We start from the raw sequence: 23146 nt of genomic DNA, 5'->3' as shown, positions 1-23146 counted from the left end.
TACCGTCCTTCTTGATCCACGTGGTGGCCGTGGTCTCGCTCATGACCAGCTGGCAGAACTTGTCTCCGATGTAGCTGAGGATGTATTTGGACGTCTCCACGTCCAGGTCACTCTCCTCGTGCGAGTCCGGCACCCAGAGACTCAACGCCTCCTCGTCGTGCTGGTCGGGGGAGGAGAAGCCGTCGATTCGGATCACCCCGTTCTTACTGTAGGAGAGCCTAGGGTGGGGTGGTGTGTGAGGACCGTGTTGGGAGAGGCAGAGAGCACAGTTCACGTTTCACTTCCTTCCCCCACAGCAACAATAAGTTTGAATGTAATGAGAGAAAATTGTGGCCTGTAAATGTGGATTAAACATCAGCGTTTGGGGACGTGAAGATCTAGTGAGAGAGAACCTTCATCGGCACACTCTTCCTCCCCAACCCTGCCTTCTCTGACCTGACAAATCATGTTTTGGAACCCAACAAGGGGTCAGCGCTGGACAGAATCCGCCTGGCATGAAGTCAGCATGGCACCATGATGACTGCGGGCGGTCTAGTGTGCCATTGTGTGATTGTAGAGCAATTAAGAAGGAGAAGATCTATTGGCTGATCTCTCCTGTGCTCATGTACCTACTAGAGGCCAACAGAGTATGAACTGATACTGCAGCATTGTGCACTATGGCAGGAGCTGTCAATGTAAGAGATACATTCAGAGGACCCAAGAGAAGGCGTGCTATTGGTGAACACCTTCAGACAAAGCATTTGAATGCTAGTGAAGATTACATTAATGACACGTCTGTTTGCAATCAGGAAAGTGAGTAACTCCAAGGAAAATAAGTGATTTATACTCTCAATATCTTACAAGCCCATGACATAAATGTTAGGATATAAGATCTTGTTTTTAAATTTGAACTTTGATTCCTAGAGCTCCAGAATCACTTGTCTGATGCACAGCTGATGACGGCCCTTTCTGAAATCCCCTGTCTGCTCTAAAGACCTGGTGTCCTTCACTGCAGTGTATTTCCACGCGATCGTGTGGTCAGCGTGTGGTCAGCGTGGGCTCACCGACGGAAGTAGTAAAAGCGGCAGAAGACGGGCGAGGTGGGCGGGTTCCTCGCCCTTGCGCGAACGCGCCGAGCGGCACTCGCGACACTTCTGCAGGTTGGGGCCGATCTCGGAGCACGAGTCGTCCTGCAGGAAGGACTCGCCCGTCTGCTTCAACTTCTTCACCTTCCTCCAGTCCTTCAGCACGGAGCGAGGGATGCCGTCTGGACACGCGCGCAAGCACAATCACAGCGCACACACACACACACACACACACACACACACACAGTTCAGGGAAACCTGCCAATATGGACCTCTCTTCCTTTATATATATATATATATATATATATATATTTAAGGTTTTAAGAGAAAGACAGTCAAGAGCTCACAACACAAAATAAGGACGACATTACAGCAAACACATGTTCAGTTCACCTCTGTTTGGCCGAGCTTTCGTGGGAGTTACTAAACTATTATGGCATGGCCAGTTCTCACGAGACAATGCGAGCTCTATCTGAGCATCGTTCTCAGGATCCCATAACTCTAAGTCATTTTCCAGCCGAGATGACCATAAAGGAGAAAGGCCTTAAGCTGTTCATTGTGTTGTACTGGCACAGAGGCAGAGGAACGGAATTGAACCGACAATCATTTCACAATTAGCCTAGCAGGAATCCCCCAAAACCAACATCTGTGCCATGGGAAGAGCAGCCCATTAAACACACGAACCACCGCCGTTCACCTTGAGCGTTCCTGGACTTCATGGGCTGTGTGACGGGGCCGTGCTGCAGTTAGGCCACACGCGGGACACCGGACACCCCGTTGGCCAGACAGGACGCTAGCGAGGTGCGTTCCGCCAACCCAGAGTCCTGTCCTGCTCCGTATTATGACTACGCCGATGAGTCCTGACAATCTGGGGTGACCGCGTGCATTAGAACATATATTCAGTTACAAGGAGGCTCTCCTCGCTGTGTAACAATAACCCGACAGGCCTGCTGGAAGCTCTCCGGGTTAGAGGAGCACTTAACATGCCCTGGCAAGATGTGTTTCACATAAAAATCAGACATTCCAGAAGCGGCTTTGAAACTTGCACAGCTGCAGTCCAGATGTGCACATAACCCCCCAAACATACCCACCGCCCCCCCCACCCCCCCCCACCGCCCCCCCGCCACCGAAGCCCCTCCTCTTTCTGCCATGCAATAGCTTTCTCTTTAAGAACTAATGACCTGGACTTATCGCATGTCACATGAAGGGTGTCACAGACACGAGAACAACACAAGGGCTATAATGGGGCGTACGTAACCCATGGCGGGGGAGAGTAAAGGCGATCCGCGAGACTGGATCTGACGTGTTCTGAAACAGCCCGGCGCAGGAGGGAAAGGACAGGAGGGGGGAGGAATGAAGAGAGAGGGGACGGCCTTACTGCTGCTGGCCAACTTGAGTTTGGTTTTCTCCTTGGCGCTCCTGAAGATGCCGTTGGGCTTGACGTCGTCCTCCTCCTTGTCGTTGTCGCTCTTGCGTTTCTGCAGGTCATTCTGCTTCTTCTTGTAGGTGGGCTTGGGCTGCCGCTTGGTCCGCAGCTCCTGCCTGCTGTCGCTGGCGTCCGAGTCGTCCGCACTGTCGGAGGCCGACTCGTACGCTCGCTTGGACGCGCCGCGCCTCGGCTTCCTGTCCTCTGGCGACGCCTTGTCCTCGGGGGCCTTGCCGTCCTTGGTCAGATCGCCGTCGCCCGAGGTGGACGCGATCAGGCTGACCGTGCAGGGCTTGATGATCTCGGAGACGGCGCTGGGCACCTTCTCGACCTTGTTGGTGTTGCGGTCCTCCTCGGAGTGCCGCGTGAGCCACGCCTTCTTCAGCTTGTGGTAGTTCTGCTGGTTCAGCTGCGCGGGGGGCTGGCCGTTGGGCAGGGGGCCGGCCTTGCTGGCTGCTCCGCCCCCGGGGGCGGGGTCCTGGGCGATGGTGGTGGGCGAGCCTTGAGAGGACCGACCGCTGCCCTCGCCCTCGGAAGCGCTGCCCGAACCACGCGAGGTGGGCGGCGGCTAAGACCGCCTTGTGCTTCTTCGGGTGGACGAAGTTCCCCGAGTAGGCGGGCGTGGGTGGGGCCGAAGCGGGCTGAGGCGGGAGTGCCGCGGGAGAGCCCGTCCTGGAGTTGCCCTCCTGCACCTCGGGCCCAGTGGGCGTCCTGCATTTAGAGGCGGGACTATCCAGTCTGCTGGGGCCAGAGGCGCCGCTGCCACTCGGAGCGGCCTGGGGGGGGTAGTGCGGCTCGGCCGCGGCCCGGCCCGGCACGCCGAAGGTGGGGGCGGTGGAGACAGAAGTGCTCACGTCAGTCCTGCTACTGCACACAGAGTTAACGACAGCCACCACCGAGCTGGGAAAGCTGCCTTGGGACACACGGACAAAGTTTTTCTTGTACTGCGAGAACGTATCGTCCAAGTTCGTGTTGGGCTGGATGACCCTGCCGGGCTCTTTGGCCTCGGGCTTGGTGCAGTCCGGCTGGCTCTTGCCCGCGGGCTGCCTGCTCCCTGGAAACTCCCTGGAGGCAGGCCTGGGGCCCGGCGAGCCGTCATACTTGATGCACGTGGGCGGTGCGGACGATCACGGACGCCACGGCCGCCTGCGGCTTCCCCCGGCCGTTATCCGAGTGCCACTGGGCGTGCGGGTCGGTGCCGGGCCTCCACGGCTCACTGGGAGGCAGCTCCGACCCGCTCTTCACCTCCCTGAGCTCGGGCAGCAGCGTGGGCGGCTTTTGCTGCTCCGACACCTTCCCGGCCGTACTGACCGGCTGGATGGGCGTGAGCGTGGGCGGGGACAGGCGCCCGCAGCCCGCCTCCTTGCGGTCCACGGCGTGCTGCGTGGGCGGGTGAAAGACGGGCGCCCGGTGCAGGGCGGGCATGCTCCTGAGCTGGCCGGAGGGCGAGACGGCGGGGCTGCGGCAGTCGGCGACCACCGCCACCGCGCCCGCTGAGGTACCGAGGGAGTGCAGCGCCACCTGCTGGCTGACCTGCTCGCTGATCTTCCCCGCCAGGCCCTCGCCCTCCGGCTGGTGCTTGATGAGCGGAGGGGGCTTGGACAGGGACTTGGTGCCTGCGTAGGGGCCCAGCGGGCCGGCGGGGGGCGTCTTGTCGAACGCGGAGTTCAGCTCTTTGGAGGGGTATAGGCGGGGGGGCTCGTTCACCACGCTGTTGGACAGGGTGGTGAAGTAGTTGCTCTGAGGTAGCGGCTGGGCCGGCGGGGGCTTGTACTTGTAGAGGTCGGGCCGCTCCGGCTCCTTCTTGGGCACGCCGGCGGGGGGGGAGGACGGGACCGCAGGCGTACGCCTCTCGCTCGGACTCGCCCTGCCGGATCTTGGCGGTGTAGCGGGCCACCTCTATGCTCTCCTGCAGGATGCGCCGGTTTTCCTCCTTGTACTTGCTGGCCAGGTCGGCGCAGGCGTCCAGGGGGAGGCGCGCGGGCGGCTGCTTGCCGTGGGGGGGCTCCATGTACAGCCGCTGCAGCTCCTTGCTGGTGGGCGTCCGGCTGCGGTCCGGCTCCTGCTTCGGGTGGCCGGACACCAGGCCGCGCACGGACTCCACAAACATCTTACTCTCCAGCTCCCTGAGAACAAGCAGGCAGAGAGAGCCAACATCACTGAGACGCAGTCTCCAAGAATAAGCAACAAACATGTAATTTCAGGAACACAGTGGTGTTTTGTAGTCTGTATGCTTTCATTTGGCCCACTTGAAAAGCAGAAAAAGAGCGCTAATAAAACGAGAGAAAGTAACGGTCATCTTCTGATGCACACCACATGAACACAGTCCACACACACACACACACACACACACACACGGACCTGATACTCCACGTCCACCGCCTTCACTCCCCCGAGAAATGGCCTGTGAAATCCTTCCCCAGTTCTAAATCTAGAGCGTATCATTATGTTAGTGCGGATGCTAGTTTTGAACGCGACGCCACTCTGGGGCCCAAATAAAAGAGCGTGCGTGCTGGAGTCAAAGCGGGAGCTGCTGCACCAGACCCAGCAGGGCGAGGCAGAACGGGGGTGTGTGTGTCGGGTTTGGACTGAGCCGGGCTCCTGGTACACGTTCTACAGATGGACTGTCTGACTTCTGCTCCAGCTCGGCGATTCAGCCATAACAGAACGGTTGTTATGAGCACGGACGCAAGATGTTCCGAGCTGGGTCACAAGGTATTTTAACAGCCAGTGCTGTGTGTGTGTGTGTGTACTCACTCTTTGTGGAAGTCTGTGGAGGTTTTGGAGAGTGGAGGGCTGGAGTGTGAGGTGAGTTTGAGGGGGCGGTGTGGCTCGGCGCTCGCTGGCCTGCCCGGGACGTGGCTCAGGATTCCCAGGCTGTCTGCCGAGCTGACGGGGGTGGGCTGGTGGAGCCAGGGGCTAGGGGTGTTCTGGAAAACACACACACACAAGCAGTCACAATGTGCTAAAAGCAATGCACGCACGGCACATCTAGCCAAGCAGCCCCCAGAGAGAGAGAGTGTGTGCACCAGTGACTCTCTCCCATTACTGGTCATTCACCCCTCCTGCCTCCCTCCACCAGCACACGAGTCACCCGCAGCGTCCTCAAGGAGACAGCAAGGCCAACGCAGCGTCTGGTCATTTAGCTTTGTCATGATTGGACACACACACACACACACACACACACACACACACACACACACACACACACACACACACACACTAGTCTAGTCTAGATTGGAGAACGTGTCATACGCAGGCCCCAAAGGAAGAGAACCAGCCAACCACTCATCCTAGCAACTAATGGCTGGGCATTGGTGGGGCTCATAACGTCATCTGTGAGCGTGGCCTCAGTGTGAGCGTGGGCCTCAGTGTGAGCGTGGGCCTCAGTGTGAGCGTGGGCCTCAGTGTGAGCGTGGCCCTCAGTGTGAGCGTGGCCCTCAGTGTGAGCGTGGCCCTCAGTGTGAGCGTGGCCCTCAGTGTGAGCGTGGCCCTCAGTGTGAGCGTGGCCCCAGTGTGAGCGTGGCCCCAGTGTGAGCGTGGCCTCAGTGTGAGCGTGGCCCCAGTGTGAGCGCACAGCCTATAGAGCTGCGTTAAGTCTGATACTACACACTGGTCTGTACACACAGCACAAAGACCTTGTTTCTGTTTCGACCTCGTGGATTAACGAGGTCTGTTTCGTCCTTCTCCGTGATTAGTGTCTGCTAATACTTTCGCACTGATCTCGTTAGCGCTTACCCTCCGCAGGCTGGCGTCGGAGTTCATGCCGTTGTCTGGGTGCCCCCACTTGGAGGGGGGCAGGCCGAGACCGGCCGGGTAGGAGTGGGTGCCGTTGGGATACTGCCAGATGATGGGGTAGAGACCCAGCTGGTTGTAGGGGCCTCCACCGTGTGCCTGGGTCAGCAGCGGGGGCGGCTGCTGCTGCAGGAACTGCTGCTGGTGGGGGTGGTGGTGGGCGAGGGCCAGGTGGCCCAGGCCGCCCGAGTCCAGGCGGGGGTGACCTCCCAGCAGGGAGGTGGGGGGCATGGCAGGCAGCACGCTGGAGAGCAAGGGGTGGTGCACGGAGGGGTGCGCGTGGGGGCTGAGGGTGGAGGCGGGCAGCAGGTGGGAGGGGTGGTGCGAGCCCGGCGTCAGGCAGGTGGCGTGGGAGGAGCCGTGGAGCGGGTGGAGGTGGGGGTGGCAGGTAGGCCACGTGGTTGCTCTCGGCGTCTGGCCGCAGCAGTGCCGGGTCGCGGTACACGGTGAAGTGCTCGCCCTTGTCCACGATGAGCGGGCTCTTGGTGGGCTCGGACCCGCGGGCCAGCACGGGCTTGAAGCCAGAGCGGGGCACCGCGGCGGGAAGGAGGTTGTCGCCGTGGCGCCCTTTGTGCTTGGACACCTCGGGCGACGTGTTGGGTTTGGGTTTGAGCGCCTCCAGCACGCTGTGCGTCTTCGACTTCATGGCGTCGGGCGAGGGGTTGCGCTTGGGCCTCAGCGTGTCGGGCGAGGGGTTGGACTTGGACTTGGCCACGTCGGGCGAGGAGCTGAGCTTGTGCGGCCGGCGCACGTCCTCGGCGAGCGAGGCGTTCTTGATGCATGGCATGATGGCGGCCGAGTGCTGCTGCACCTTCTCCCTCTCCGCCACCGCCGCCAGCTCGCTCACCGACGCCACCGGCCGGATCACCTCCGAGTGGGCGAACTCCATCTTCCCGCCCAGGCCGCGACCCGGCTGCTCACACTCCCCCCTCCGACACTCGCCCGCCCCCGTGTTCAGCACCAGACGCCTGGCGTCCGCCACGTAGGTCTCGCACTTCGCAGGGGCCGGCGGGGCGGACACGGCCTCCGAGCTTTCCCGGGAGCCTCCGCCGTCCTCCGTGATGTCGATCACACACTTGGGCGTCTGGGTCCTGGTCGGGCCCGTGCTGTACGGGTCCTTGGGCAGGGGTTTCACAGTGCTTTTCATTTCGACTATGCAGCCCTGGACCTCAGTGAGACCCGAAGTCTGCGACTGTATGCAGGAGGTGGGAGGGAGCAGTGAGGATGGCTGCGGAGGGGACCTCCTCCCACCGGGAGACCTCCTCCCACCCGGAGACCTCCTCCCACTCATGTGTTCATTCGGATGCTCACCCTCGCTTGCCGGTGCCCCTTCCTTGCAGCTGCTGAGCCCCGCGGGCATCTCCTCCCAGGGAGACGGCCTGGTGATGGTGGCTGGCTCCTCTGGAGCCCGCCCTACCTGGGGCTTCTCCTCCTCCTCTTCCTCCTCCTCCTCCTCGCCTTTTGAACCTCCCCTAACCTTCAGCTCATTCTCTGAGCTGGGCTCCGAAGAGGAGTCCACCTGCTGCTTGTTGGAGTTTTCAGAGTCGCTGCTTTCCGAGAGGTCCGAGGTATCCGTCCTCAACCTCTTCAGCGAGCCCGTCTTCTCCTCGTGCTCAGCTTTCCGCCTCTTGCTCACCAGGTGTTTGGTTTTGTTTCTAGAAATATCTGCACAACAACAGAGAAACCCATAAAACACTAAAGAAAGCAGCAAAAACAAATAGATAAATAAATTAGAATGGAAATGCATGAGATGGTCAAGCCCGATCATGGTTCTTTTAAACACAGGTGTGTGTGTGTGTGTGTGTGTGTGTGTGTGTGTGTGTGTGTGTGTGGGTGGGGATCTGGGCCACACTCTACATGCTGTGTGTCTACCCGGTGGATGATCTCACTCTGCTTAACTTAGATGCTGACTGAATCTTAAGTGCTGCATTAGACAGGTGATGGATGAGCTGAGGGTTACGTTTACGCTGTTTAAAGGTCCACTTAACTGCGGTGGCTGGACACACCCCAGCTCTTGCTCTCAGGGCGTGGAGGTACACTTTGTGCCCTGTGCCGTCACTAAACCTTCCCTTTGCCAAATGTGAATCCAGACAAACGCTGAACTGGCCAGTTGTTGATGCTGTCTCAGACATGAGACACTGAGCTGGCCGGCCAAATAAACCATTCAGTGAATTAAATGAATGTCGCTTCGAGGGAAAACTAATCAATCAGATTTCAATTCCACGGAATGGCGAGAGTGCGATTACTGGTGGTGTGAGTGTGGAGCGCCGTAACGTGAGCAAGAATGAGGCCTCACTTTTACAAAGGAGAGCGTGGCACTGCGGTCATAGTTGATTTAAGCGACTTAATGAGAACATCATTACGTCATGCAGACTCCGCCCTAAGATCTGAACTCAACACGCACGTACACGGAGGACCGAGGAGGAATTTCTATCATTTTCTTTCATCTACATGGTGGAACATCATCCTTGCCTAATCCTGCAACGCCCCGTTTTCCTTTCATTGATCATTGTTCACTGCATGTCTCATCACTCAAGCAAAACTGCACCGGGTCAGTTCTGGACCCAGCTGGACTGTGGCGCTGGTAGGCGACGGTTACCTTCCCGCCCACCTCCAGAATCCAGCTTCTCTTCTTTGATCTTCTCGTCATCCGGGACGCTGCTGTCTGAGCCCTTCCTGCGTGATGATCGAGACCCGCGCTGTAACCCTGGAGACGCCTGCAGCTGCTGCTGGTGCTGAGCATGCTGGGATTGCTGCTGAGCATGCTGGGATTGCTGCTGCTGCTGCTGGGCCTGGGTGGAGCCCTGCTTGGGGGCGGAGCCAGACGAGTTCATCACCGGTCTGGGGCTGTTGGCCTGGGCTCGTGTGTAATGACCCTGCAGGCAGCGGGCACACACGCACACACACACACACACGCACACAAAGAGGGCAAAGGTGAGGCCCGGGGTCGCCAGGGAGCAGGACTGGACTCCTGGACTCCACGTAGCACGAGAACGCAACAATGTGTTTTTTTGTCCAGCAGTGGGTTCAACATCCACCACAAGCACTAGCACCACTAACACCACTAGCAGTACCAATACATGGCCAGAAATATAGGGAAACGAAAGCAAGCTCCGCCCTCAACACTTCCTCTTCCGTCAACCGCTGGACTACAGGCGGTCTATCGGAAGAAAAATACAAACAAAAACCCCAACAACATGGAGTCACAGCACTAGCCCTAAAAGGAGAGTTCTTATGGCTTTTCTCTGCTCCATCAATTAGCATTGCTCCGTGGCGTGGCCCAGCTCTGTCACAAAGTCCCCCCACCCCCCCGGGGCGGGAGAGCGGGTGCCCGAGGTTACCGCACGACTCCAGCTAACAGCGTGAGGGCTACAGACGAGGCAGGGATACGCAGGTCTAGGAAGACGGCGCTACAGCTACTGAGAGGGGGCCCAGTACCTGAGTGAATCCTGTGCTGCCGCTCGGTCTCCCTCCTGTGGTCCACTTGCATATCCCCAATAAATGTTTTTAACAGGGGAAAAAAAACACAAAGAAAAAGAGAAAAAAACAAAACAGAAAACAAAAACAAGGTGGAACAGAGAAGTCTTGTTAATAATAAAGGGAACAATGATATGTTTGTTCTACAAGGCTCTAGGATTTATTTTTGAAATAATATTAATAAGGAAAAGAACAAGACTTGTCGGCACGTAGGAACTTTACTTTAACAGCTAGACATAGGACAGTAGAGCAGCATATGGCACACACACAAACTGGCATGTACACAGCAAATCACACACACGCACGCACGTGCACGCTCGCGCACACACACACACGCACGCATACGCACACACACACACACACACGCACGCACACACACGCACGCGCACACACGCACGCGCACACACGCACGCGCACACACACACACACGCACGCGCACACACACACACACGCACACACACACACACGCACACACACACACACACACACGCACACACACACACACACACACGCACGCATACGCACACACACACACACACACGCTCGCGTACACACACACACGCACGCATACGCACACACACACACACACACGCACGCATACGCACACACACGCATACGCACACACACACACACACGCATACGCACACACACGCACACACGCATACGCACACACACACACACACACACACACACACACGCACGCGCACACACGCACGCGCACACACGCACGCGCACACACGCACGCGCACACACGCACGCGCACACACACACACACGCACACACACACGCACGCACGCATACGCACACACACACACACACACACACACACACACACACACACACACACACGCATATGCACACGCACGCACACACACGCACGCACGCACGCACGCACGCACACGCACGCACGCACACGCACGCACGCACGCACGCGCACGCACGCACACACGCGCGCTCAAGCAAAAGCGCAAATACAAACACACACACACAAGCAAAAGCACACACACACACTAACACTGGCAATAAGAATTTACCATTCGGTTGCAAAGTAGGTGTGCTGAGTACTAGCGAATAGCACAGTAGTGCAACTGTGTTTCTGTGCGTGTGTGTGTGTGTGTGTGTGTGTGCGTTTCTGCGTGTGTGTGTGTGTGTGTGTGTGTGTGTGTGTGTGTGTGTGTGTGTGTGCATGTGTGTGTATATGTGTGTGTGTGTGTGTGTGTGTGTGTGCATGTGTGTGTATATGTGTGCGTGCGTGTATGTGCGTGTGTGTTAGGACATGGCAGCAGCGTCTGCAGTACTCACGTGGGCAGTGTTGCTGTTCTGGCTGGAGCGAGACCTTCTCCTGGACGTGATGCCAATATTCTCTCCTTTCAGCAAAGAGTGGACCACATCGTCCAGAAAGGTCATCTGTACCATAGACGGGTCCACGTTCTGAGGCTCTAGTACCTGCGGGAGCGAGACGCCAGTCAGGCAGCGTGCGGTCGGCACGGATACACATGGATGGTGCGGCAGCGGGAGGTAATGGCTGCCGTGGAAACGGCGGTGGAGCGCGGCAGCCGTACCTGGTCATTCATCACGACCATAGTGCGACTGAAGAGATCGTGGTGGGTGATGATGCCCGTGAACCACTGTGTGGCCGAGTCTTGCCTGTAAACTCGCACGCGGTATCCATTTAATGAATAGGGACCTGCGGGGAGAGGGAGACGGGCACGTGTCAGCGCTAGAGAACGGCTCACGCGGGCCGGCACGTGAGATCCCAGACACATACAGCTGAAGCTTTGTCTTGCTCTGAACGCCAGCGGTACATTATTCCACAGCGTCAAGACGTTTCTCCACCTAAATAGGACAAACATTTCATAAGCACAAACACATCAATCGAGTTTTGAAGGCTTCTATGATTTAGTAAAATGCTAAAGCAGTGATGCTAGCGTAGCAGCAACAATCACCCTTTCCGAGCCAGCCAGCAAGGACCCAGGCCAGGCTGTGGTTTTGTTCGGGCCTATTTCCCAGCGTGTATGAACTGGATAATCGAGAACGGCAGAGCCGAGATGAACAGGCTCAGTCAAACGGGGAGGGTGAGGGCAGAAACGTGGGCTGGCGTGGGTCCGCTCCGTTTTGAGTAGGGGCTGCGGGAGCCCGTCTCTGCTGTGAAGGCGAGCGGTGGTCCATGCTGCAGCCAGCTTGGCCCCTCTCGCTCGAGCGGACCGGCCCCTTCCTTTCTGGGCTGCGCCCATGTTGCAAATCCTTTGGGCCCCGGGGGCACACGGCGCACGTGCAGAAAACGTGTGCGCGTGGATGCGCGCGCACACCGATTCATACACGTGCACCCACCAACGAGCACGCATCACGCGCAAACTCAAAAATGGAACAAAACCGCATTCTCTCCATCTCCTTCTCTCGCTCTCTCATTTTCCTCCACTCCACCAAATCCTTTGGCTTGGAGACACTTTCCATTCCGTGCCCTGCAAGCTGCCAAGTTCAACAATTATCTCCAACTGTGGGCCTGGAATGTTGTTGTGAACCTTGTAAACAAGATCCATTGCCAAGAGCCACCAGAACGGACGGGCCAGGTACGGCTAGCGGCCCGACTTGGCCCAACACGCTGGCGGCCCACATCACGCTGGGGAAAAGGCGGAGAGCTTCCTCAAAGAATCCCGAGCACGGAATCCGATGACCAAAGCATGCCGGGAATTGCTGGACCGTGCGTCGCCGTGGCGTCTTACCTTGCATAAAAATTTCTTGCACCTTCTGGTCCTTCACCCAGCCCTTCACGTCCTCGTGGAGCTGTGGGTTGTCCCTGAGAACAGGACTCAAGCTGTCCACTTCATCCTGCAAAACACAAGGGACACATGTTGCTGACCCGGGGGCTCGTGTGACCACCACACAAGACGCAACACAGATGCTCCAGTTGAGGTGACAAATGGTACTCGATGTTCATCGCACTGTAGTCCAAACATGAGCTCAGTGGGACGGTGCCGGTTAGCCAATACGCTGCCTGGGTATTTGCTTGCTGGAAATGCGTTAGTCTAAACGTCCATCTCAGTCTCTCTCAAAGACTCAGTAGCACTAACAGAGTTTACTGGTGGGAACCAACCAAGGATGGACAACAGAAAGGACTTCACAGCCCCCAGGTCTGCTCCGTCTGACGAATGCTAATCATCATCATCATCATCATCATCAGCAGCAGCATGTTTTGGAGGGACTCTAGCCCAGAGCGTACACGCCAATGGAATCTCACTGTACTGAGGCAGGTGGACGGCCACCTGGTAGCTGGCGGACTCTGAAGATGCCAGCTAGACGCTTGATTTCAGCTTTGATTGCTGTTGTGCCTCTCGTGTTCATCTAACATGTGATTGCCAAGATTTATTGTGATTCTGGATGACCAGCTAACCTTCTTGGACTACAGTACATCTTCCAGAACCTGCACAGTCCTGCTACACAACAATTTGAGCCTAACGGACAACAAAGGCTGCCTCAGACATCCTCCAAGTCCTGGGCGGTCCAGACGGGCCTCCAGGCTCTGCTGGCTTGTGTTCCCCCAGTGGTACCACTCCTCTCTCAGCCCCACTGCTCATCTTCTCTACAGCTGCCCAGAAACTCTCCCCAGTAACTTCCCCAGATCACTGGCTCACCACAGAACCAAGCACCGAACCACGGAACACTTGCTCTTGCTTTGCAAAGATTCGTGGGTTCCCGCCCCCTGAAGCACCTGGCGGGGCGGCTGTTTTATCGTCCACGCCACTCAGTGTGGGGGATCCCTGCCGTCTCGGGTTTGGGTTCAGTTTCTGAACTCCTTCCCTCGTGATGAGACGTCCCTCTTCACACTGTTCCTTGGCCAGACCTGATCCTTCAACTCTTTACCATGTTCCCCTCAGGCCACGCAAATACACTTATGGAATGTTTAAACATTTAATGATCCACTGACTTCTTCCTTCATTCTTTACCATAAATGAGGCTCGCCTGTGTGTCTCACTGCACTGCTGCACTACAAAGATTTTCTCAGCGCCAGTCACAGTTACCCTTGATCTGTCTAGGACATGCTTCTTCTAGGCTTAAAATCGGATTCAATGTGCAGGAAAATGGATGCTTCAGAGCAGCGGCCTGCACCGAAAGCAGCAATAGGAGGAGGCAGAGATCAGTAGCTGAAGCAGACGGCGCTCACAGTTGTCCTACGGGACATGAAACCCGACTGAAGCAGACAAACACACCAGCACAAACACTGAATCACACAGGGCTTCCTGAAGAGAACACTGAGGGTGTGGAAGGCTGCTGCAGTGCCTGTGTGTGTGTGTGTGTGTGTGTGTGTGTGTGTGTGTGTGTGTGTGTGTGTGTGTGTGTGTGTGTGTGTGTGTAGGTAATGGAAATGATTCACTCTGGACTTCCCAGTGAGTGCGTGCTATGCAAAGCATGAGGCATGCTGGATATTCTCAAACAACTGCATTCTGGGTAGCACGGGGGCGTGGCCTGACAGAGATGCTCCATCGCCAGCTTTCAGGACTACAATGGGAGTTACAACCCAGCAGATCCCACCCCACCCGCCTCTGTGAGGACTTTGTTTGAACACAAACACAGAATCACTCACATAAAAGAATGTAGATATTTAGCTCTGCTGTTGCTTCTGAACAATCTAATTGATCTCCGAGATAAAAATCTATTCAGAGTGTCCAAGCTTTACGACACACTCCCTTCTGTAATACATTTCCGCTTCACAGGAGCCCTACGGTCAGCCTGGTGGGTGGGTGTGTGTGTGTGTGTGTGTGTACGGTTGGCAGGGTCAGGCGGGGTCAAAGGGAAATCCGCCCACCACTTCCATTTATTGTTGTTGGTGATGAGGAGTGGGAGGGGTCAGCCTGACAGGAGGAGACTTAGCCTGTTTACACAAGCACTCGCCACAGCTGATAGACAATAGACATGTTGCCTGGCCACACACACACACACACACACACATACACACACACACACACACACACACACACACACACACACATACACACATACACACACACACACACACACACACACACACACACACACACACACAGCTGTGGTCACTGCTCCGCTGACCACATAGCATCACGGGCAGCTCCTCTACCAACCCAGAGATCTGGAGCGTGCCATATTGTGATCACTTCTGCTTCACTAGAAAGTAGGGGGGATCGTAAATACAGATGCATGAGTAGCTGTTAAAGGTGCATCATCAGGTCGTAGGGACGTGTTGTGTCATCGAGGTTGGTCGTGGTTACTCATGACCAAACACTTGGTGATGCAACATATAAGTCCCAGCGTGGCTCAGTCCGGATGGAATAATATGTGTCACTTCCCTTTCCTTCAAGAACACACACACACACACACACACACACACACACACACACACACACACACACACACACACACACACACACACACACACACACTTTGCCTCTGTTCCTGTTTCTATTTTAGGACTGGAGGCGCAGAGGGAAATACATGATTTATTTAGCGAGCTGCAGATTCCACTGGGCACTTTCACACTCTGTTCTACACTGTGCAGGTCTTCCAAATAGCAGCTGTCAGAAAATAGAATCACACACACACACACACACACAAATTTATTTAATCTCTCTTCATAATATCAAACTTACAATCTTGCGCTCAGCACTTGTGTGGCTGTCTGTCTGTGTCTTCAGAAGCGTGTGCGTGTGTGTGTGTTTGTGTGTGTGTGTGTGTGTGTGTGTGTGTGTGTGTGTGTGTGTGTGTGTGTGTGTCTGTCTGTGTCTTCAGAAGCATGTGTGTGTGTCTGTCTGTCTGTGTCTTCAGAAGCACGTGTGTGTGTGTGTGTGTGTGTATCTGTGTCTTCAGAAGCATGTGTGTGTCTCTTCAGAAGCATGTGTGTGTGTCTGTGTCTTCAGAATAACGTGAGTGTGTGTGTGTGTGTGTGTGTGTGTGTGTGTGTGTGTGTGTGTCTTCAGAAGCGGGCTCAGTGCGGCGGTGTCTCCCTGTATCGTCTACCAGGTCGCCTTTAATGGATGCAGACCTATAATCTTCCAGTCTCAAGCACCTTCTCTCCATTTTCTCAGCATGTACCACTCCCCATTCTCTCTCTCTCTCTCTCTCTCTCTCACACACACACACACACCACACACAAGGGTCCACACACACACAGACAAGGGTCCACACACACACACACACACACACACACACACAGACAAGGGTCCACACACACACACACACACACACACACACACACACACACACACACACACACTCCTGTGAAGGGCAGAGCAGACATCCTGTTTTTTCCCCCTCTTTCTTTCCCCTCCGTCCTCTCTGCAGTAGCGGGCTGTCATCCATCACTTTAATGGCAGCGTGTTGCAGGGTTTTCCACATGGCTCTGCTGTGGACTCCGCCAAGGAGAGGAGGAGAGGAGTGGAGGAGGAGGGGAGGAGTGGAGGAGGGGAGTGGAGGAGGAGAGGAGGAGAGGAGGAGAGGAGTGGAGGAGGAGGGGAGTGGAGGAGGAGAGGAGTGGAGGAGGAGAGGAGTGGAGGAGGAGGGGAGTGGAGGAGGAGAGGAGTGGAGGAGGAGAGGAGTGGAGGAGGAGGGGAGTGGAGGAGGAGAGGAGTGGAGGAGGAGGGGAGTGGAGGAGGAGGGGAGTGGAGGAGTGGAGGAGGAGAGGAGTGGAGGAGGAGGGGAGTGGAGGAGGAGAGGAGTGGAGGAGGAGAGGAGTGGAGGAGGAGGGGAGTGGAGGAGGGGAGGAGGAGAGGAGTGGAGGAGGAGGGGAGTGGAGGAGGAGAGGAGTGGAGGAGGGGAGGAGTGGAGGAGGAGAGGAGTGGAGGAGGAGTGGAGGAGGAGAGGAGGAGACTAGATAGCCAACCCCTATGTAGTTGCTAAGCAGTGGCTCAAGAAGTTACGCGCTGAATTAACAACAGGTTCATTAACAATAAATGAGAGCCTGTCTGAGTCCTATTACAGACACAGGCTCCACGCGACTGATTGTCCTTGTTCGCATTTGTTGGCTAATTCCCTGTCCCTGCGTGAGTCTGTGTGAGTGTGTGTGTGTGTGTCCTATGCTCCAGGCTGAGCACACATCAAGGTGAGCTAGGCAGACTTGGCAATGGGCGGGGCTTAGGCGCAGCCCGCCCAGCTGCTGTGGCCAGCTCTTTGTCCCGCACTCCCGCCCCCTTCACCACAGCCTCTCCTCTCAGTCAACACAGTCTCTCTCTCCCTCTCTCTCTCTCTCTCTCCCTCTCTCTCTCTCCCTCTCCGTCTGCATCCGACCCTCTGGCCATCTGCCTGATGATGCAGCAGTGCTCCTGCACTAAAGCCGGCCCCCATATTCCCTCCCCACGATGAGGAGTTTCTAGTTTTGGCAGCCACTTTGCGAGCGCAGCGTCAAAAGGGCGGAGCCTCCCCAGACGAGTGGGCGGATCACGCCATGGATGGGGCGGGGGAAGGACGCTGGTGATCACACCCCTCCAGACACAAACGCACATCGCTTCAGATTAGAGGGCAGATGTGGAGGTCGACCCCACCGCACACGTCAGCCAGCTGGGGGCGGAGAACAAACAAACGTTGTGGCACCCAAGAACCCTGACGGGACACGGACAGGACCCTGGGGACGGGGAGGACCCAGCCAGGGAGAGCAGACACAACGCTTGCATCGTACACAGACCATGAACACGAGAGGTAAAGAGAGACAGATGAAGGAGAGGAAGAGAGACAGATGAAGGAGAGGAAGAGAGACAGATGAAGGAGAGGGAGAGAGACAGATGAAGGAGAGGGAGAGAGACAGATGAAGGAGAGGGAGAGAGACAGATGAAGGAGAGGGAGAGAGACAGATGAAGGAGAGGGAGAGATCTTCCCAGCAGCAGCACCAGTGCTCTTAAAATGGTTGCCTTAGAGATGATTTGGCAAAGGTGACTCATGTTGAAGATGCCACATTTTAGAGAGCAGAGAAGAAAGGAGGGGCTGAGAGTAACGGCCTGGGAGAATATCATGGTAAATACTGCCGGAATTAAAGAGCAACCGAGGGCAAAATGGCACACGCACACGTGGAACCCTTTGTTGGAGTGCCGAGGCATCACGTGTGCTGGCAACTCTTGTTGCTATGGCAATACTATGTATGTGGCATGTTTGTGAGAAAGGCTTGTTGCTGGGGTAATAAAGAGTGTGTGTGTGTGTGTGTGTGCGCGCGCACACACGTGTGCACGTGTGAAGCATACAGGAATAGGAGCTGTTGCTGGGATAATCTACAGGACGTCTGTATGTGCTCCACTGAAGTGGGTCTTTGTCAGACTATAACATGTTGCTCTGAGTAATATAATCCTGGCATTTTGTGCACAGGCTATGAATGTGACAAACACACACAGTAACATGAGCCCTGGGGCTGAGTGCTTGTGAGACCATGTATGTGAAAGGGGGTGTGTGTGTGTGTGTGTGTGTGTGTGTGTGTGTGTGTGTGTGTGTGTGTGTGTGTGTGAGATGTATGTTTCTTCATTAAATGGGCAGAGAGGGTGCCAGAGTGATGTATGTCTCATCTGTAAATGAGGTGTGGGGTGTGGGGTGTGTGTGTGTGTGTGTATACAACTACAACACACACACACACACACACACACACACACACACAGCTGATCTGTCACATTGGAGAACAGCTCCCTCAGTCCCCTCCCCCTCTGAGACGTCCTCCACTGCTATTGCTCCAGGGTGGCTGCCAGACTGACAGCTAGAGGGCGCTATTAGAGTCGGAACAGCTAAAGCTTCTATTCTCCTTTGTCCTGTTGGCATAGATTGGTAAGATGGGTTTGAACCTCAAAGCCCCACAGAGCAGCTCTGCACATCTGACTGACCAACACTCAGGTTTTCAAACTCATTTTGTCAATATGGGGAGGGCACAGAGGTCCTATTGTAGTGGTCCTATTGTAAGACCAATGCTGCCATCACAGGTGGGGGTGTGTGGTGAGGGCCAGCGTGAGGGCCAGCGTGAGGGCCTGCGTGAGGGCCAGCGTGGGGGCCAGCGTGAGGGCCTGCGTGAGGGCCAGCGTGGGGGCCTGCGTGGGGGCCTGTGTGGGGGCCTGCGTGAGGGCCAGCGTGAGGGCCAGCGTGAGGGCCAGCGTGAGGGCCAGCGTGGGGGCCTGCGTGGGGGCCTGTGTGGGGGCCAGCGTGGGGGCCAGCGTGAGGGCCAGCGTGGGGGCCAGCGTGGGGGCCAGCGTGGGGGCCAGCGTGAGGGCCAGCGTGAGGGCCAGCGTGAGGGCCAGCGTGAGGGCCAGCGTGGGGGCCAGCGTGAGGGCCAGCGTGAGGGCCTGCGTGGGGGCCAGCGTGAGGGCCAGCGTGGGGGCCAGCGTGGGGGCCAGCGTGGGGGCCAGCGTGGGGGCCAGCGTGAGGGCCTGCGTGGGGGCCAGCGTGAGGGCCAGCGTGAGGGCCAGCGTGGGGGCCAGCGTGGGGGCCAGCGTGAGGGCCTGCGTGGGGGCCAGCGTGAGGGCCAGCGTGAGGGCCAGCGTGAGGGCCTGCGTGGGGGCCAGCGTGAGGGCCAGCGTGGGGGCCAGCGTGGGGGCCAGCGTGAGGGCCAGCGTGAGGGCCAGCGTGGGGGCCAGCGTGGGGGCCAGCGTGGGGGCCAGCGTGAGGGCCAGCGTGAGGGCCTGCGTGGGGGCCAGCGTGAGGGCCAGCGTGAGGGCCAGCGTGGGGGGCCAGCGTGGGGGCCAGCGTGAGGGCCTGCGTGGGGGCCAGCGTGAGGGCCTGCGTGGGGGCCTGCGTGGGGGCCTGCGTGGGGGCCTGTGTGGGGGCCTGCGTGAGGCGAGTCTGCCCTCCATGGCAGGTCTGTTGGACGTGCCGACCGCCTGCTCCGCCGCCTTCACAAGCGCTCGCGCTACACTGCCTGATGGCTTTCACATATCAGGCCTGTCCGCTGTGAGCCAGCGAGAAGCAGTGGGGATTTGCTGTGTGTGTGTGTGTGTGTGTGTGTGTGTGTGTGTGTGTGTGTGTGTGTGTGTGTGTGTGTGTGTGTGTGTGTGTGAGAGAGAGAGAGAGAGAGAGAGAGAGAAAGAGAGTGTGTGTGTGAAAGAGAGAGAGAGAGTGTGAGAGAGAGTGTGAGAGAGAGTGTGAGAGAGAGTGTGAGAGAGAGAGTGAGAGAGAGAGAGGGAGGGAGGGAGGAAGAACGTGTTCTTTTTTTAAAGGCCAGGCAGTCTGACAAGAACACAGTGTTCCACACAGGCAGAAACTCGAGTGAAAACAGGTTCTAAAGTTGCCCTGCAGGAGATGGCACATCACACATCCATTTGCTTCATTAATCTGAAAACCGTGCGCATGGCGCACTTTCCCCGCGCTCACACGCCCGCGCTGCCCATTAAAGCAGCAACCAGTTAACCGTTCTTGGCACCCCTGCCCCATTCTACCGCGTGACCTACGACCTGCGAGTCTTAGTGCGGAGGTTAGCAGAGACGCCGTAGCACCCGGGCAGGAGACGACTGGCGCGTCCGTGTGGCTGAGCCACGCTGGAGGGGGCGGGGCTGAAGGGGTGGGGCAGGGCTGGAGGGGGCGGGGCTGCAGCGCGCTGGCAGATGGCTTTTCATTAGCCGCTCAGCAAAATGGTGCCTGAGACGGCACCGCGCATATAAATCCTGCAGTAGAGATTCCTTGTTCTACACGCACGCACACGCGTGCACACACACACACACCATCTGCGAGAATGGTCTGCTCCTGAAGGAGTGGCTTAATGAGGAACACCGGGAGAGAGGCGTTCTGTCAACAGCAGTGCTGAGGTCTGTAGGCCACTGATCTAAAGTCTTAACGCACAGACACATCCATCTACCTCCACGTAGGGTTTACATGTGCATCAGGGTAGAGGCCGCAGTGCATTCTGGGGCTGTGTGGACGATCTGCAGCGAGGGCTCACCTGATAGGCCTGGCAGGCTCCGTCGTCGGGCACGAAGTCCAGCTGTCTGTCGGAGAAGAACTCCACGGGGGTGATGGAGCCCAGCACGCTCTTCCCCACCAGAGGTCTGAACGTCTGCGGAGGAACACAAGCACACGCAGCTTCAGCACACGCAGCCTTAGTAACTACAGCGTCGGCACACGCGGTGTTGGCACACGCAGCACTACCACACGCAGCATTACCACCTCTAGAGGAGGACGGGCCAGGCGGTGTAGAGGAGGTGTTCTTGCCCCTCCCCTCCACGCCCCTCCCCTCCACGCCCCTCCCCTTCTTGCCCCTCCCCTCCACGCCCCTCCACTCCACGCCCCTCCACTCCACGCCCCTCCCCCCCGGGCTGCTGAGGAGCACGCCATGATGTCACCATCGATCCGTTCTGCTGCTGGGTCGAATGTCACCGGCATCCAATACTCTGTCACGTTCACTGTGCCGGGGCTTGTGTGTGTGTGTGTGTGTGTGTGTGTGTGTGTGTGTGTGTGTGTGTGTTGTTTAAGATTTCCTCTTAAATCTTCAACACTATCAAGACAGACGGTTTTGTGCTGCTTTGGGGGGAAAAGACGTGGAACAGGCTGGAGTGTAAAGACCATTTACTCTGCCAGAGAGAGAGAGAGAGAGAGAGAGAGAGAGAGAGAGAGAGAGAGAGAGAGAGATATGTTCCATCTCTACCCTGTCATTCTTGGCTCCGTACAGAGACATCAGGACGCAGAGGCAAAGAGATGACAGTTAAGCCAGACACACACAAGGCGGGGTGTATCGTGTGTGTTTACTCCGGCTGGCAGGCCCACGTCCCCCGGCCTCTCCCACACGGATCACAGCTCCGCTGGGGAAGTCGCTCAAGGAGCCCCTCCGAGCGGGAAGGAGAAGTGTAGCAAGCTGTGTACTCTGGACTCCAGGCCTCAGGACCCCAGTATTACCCCCCCAGTATTACCCCCCCCCCCCCCCCCCCCCCCCCTCAGTATTACCCCCCAGTATTACCCCCCCAGTCCATCCCAGCTCACACAGAATGGGGCGAGTGTGCAGAGCACATTATAATGCTTGTGTGTGCATAAATGGAGAGGACGGGATGCCTAATCTCGCCTTGACATTAGACACTGGGCCTTGAACCTGTGCATGCATGCTTGTGTGTGTGTGTGTGTGTGTGTGTGTGTGTGTGTGTGTGTGTGTGTGTGTGTGTGTGTGTGTGTGTGTGTGTGTGGTCAGCTGTTCTCTTGGTCTCACAGTCATCTACTTACAGTGCAGTCTATGGTAACTGGACAGGCAGCAATGCTATAAATAGCTGTTCAGGAACCAGTGGGAATATCCCCAGCATCAAGTATCTCTGGGTCCCTGCAGTAGGTCAGAGTAGACTCAGAGATCCATCTGGTCACTTCAGTCAGTTCACTGTAAACCATCTGCATCTGACTAACCACAACTATCATATTTAAGATTATGTCAATTAATAAAATGTCTTGCGGTCCCTTAAAATGGGGTGATTCTATATGAAAATACGGTTCATATACGGTTCAGCTTGAAATCAAAACTACGATTCAGGCCTGTCATCATCATCCCATTTCAACCCCAAAAACGCTGGTTGCCATAGTGACTTAGGAACGACTGTGTGTGGACAACTGTAATGGGACCTTGAGGATGACAGATGAGTACAGTCATCTACAGGGAGCGAGTTCAGCACCGTCAGCTGACCACAGCAGTAACCAGGGGCAACCTCAAGGTGTGCAAGAGTGCACACACACACACACACACACACACACACACAGACGAGTGGCTGCGAGCCATCCGCCTTCACGGGATCCGTTACAGCCGAGCTGTGTCCACCCGCCTGACCAATCCCTGGGCTTTAATACGCAGGCATGCTGAATCTGACCAATCAGAGAGCTGTACCGACACACATGCTGAACCTCTTCTGGCGAGCAAACGGCGTGTGATTCAGCTCAAACACAGACGGAACATTAGATGGGCTTCAAGGAGACGGGAGAGATGTGAGCTACACTCCAGCACCACAATATTCACAGATGCCCATTCGATTTCCCCTGCAGGTCAACGTGCTCAGAAATACACATAACCCCCCCCCGACACACACACACACACACACACACACACACACACACACACACACACACACACACACACACACACACACACACACACACACACACACACACACACACACACACACACACACACACACACACACACACACACACACACACCGTGCTGACAACCCTTCTGCTGTCCGAGATTCAGAACCTTTGGTGGGTTGGAGGAGATTGCACAATCTGTACGAATGCAGGCGTGAAGGACAGGCAGCGCGTTAACACTGCTAAAATAAGCTAGCGCCATAGCACAGGCAGTGAGGTGGGGGGGAGGGAGGGAGGGAGAGAGAGAGAGACAGACAGACAGAGAGACAGAGAGAGAGAGAGAGAGACAGAGAGAGAGAGATGGGTGTGTGGCTCTGCGTTTGGCACGTCTTCGACATCCTGACACGCT

At 56.6% G+C, this 23146-nt stretch overlaps 1 pseudogene across 1 annotated transcript in view; it reads right to left on the bottom strand.

The window, feature by feature from the left end:
• Nucleotides 1–4: 4 nt before the first annotated feature.
• The window catches only part of LOC143506192 (putative JmjC domain-containing histone demethylation protein 2C), a 48976-nt pseudogene continuing 25834 nt past the window's right edge, over nucleotides 5–23146 (bottom strand). Inside the window, exons 3-13 of the transcript XR_013128165.1 lie at nucleotides 20627–20740; nucleotides 12486–12591; nucleotides 11325–11449; nucleotides 11065–11208; nucleotides 9724–9768; nucleotides 8885–9161; nucleotides 6229–7950; nucleotides 5248–5420; nucleotides 2443–4616; nucleotides 1044–1246; nucleotides 5–218 (exon numbers count right to left, since the gene is read on the bottom strand). The product of XR_013128165.1 is annotated as a putative JmjC domain-containing histone demethylation protein 2C (transcript). The remainder of the gene's footprint in view (nucleotides 219–1043; nucleotides 1247–2442; nucleotides 4617–5247; nucleotides 5421–6228; nucleotides 7951–8884; nucleotides 9162–9723; nucleotides 9769–11064; nucleotides 11209–11324; nucleotides 11450–12485; nucleotides 12592–20626; nucleotides 20741–23146) is intronic.

Source organism: Brachyhypopomus gauderio, unplaced genomic scaffold (genome assembly GCF_052324685.1).
Source record: "Brachyhypopomus gauderio isolate BG-103 unplaced genomic scaffold, BGAUD_0.2 sc435, whole genome shotgun sequence".
Classification (NCBI taxonomy): Eukaryota; Metazoa; Chordata; class Actinopteri; order Gymnotiformes; family Hypopomidae; genus Brachyhypopomus; species Brachyhypopomus gauderio.
This window is presented reverse-complemented; position numbering and strand designations above follow the sequence as displayed.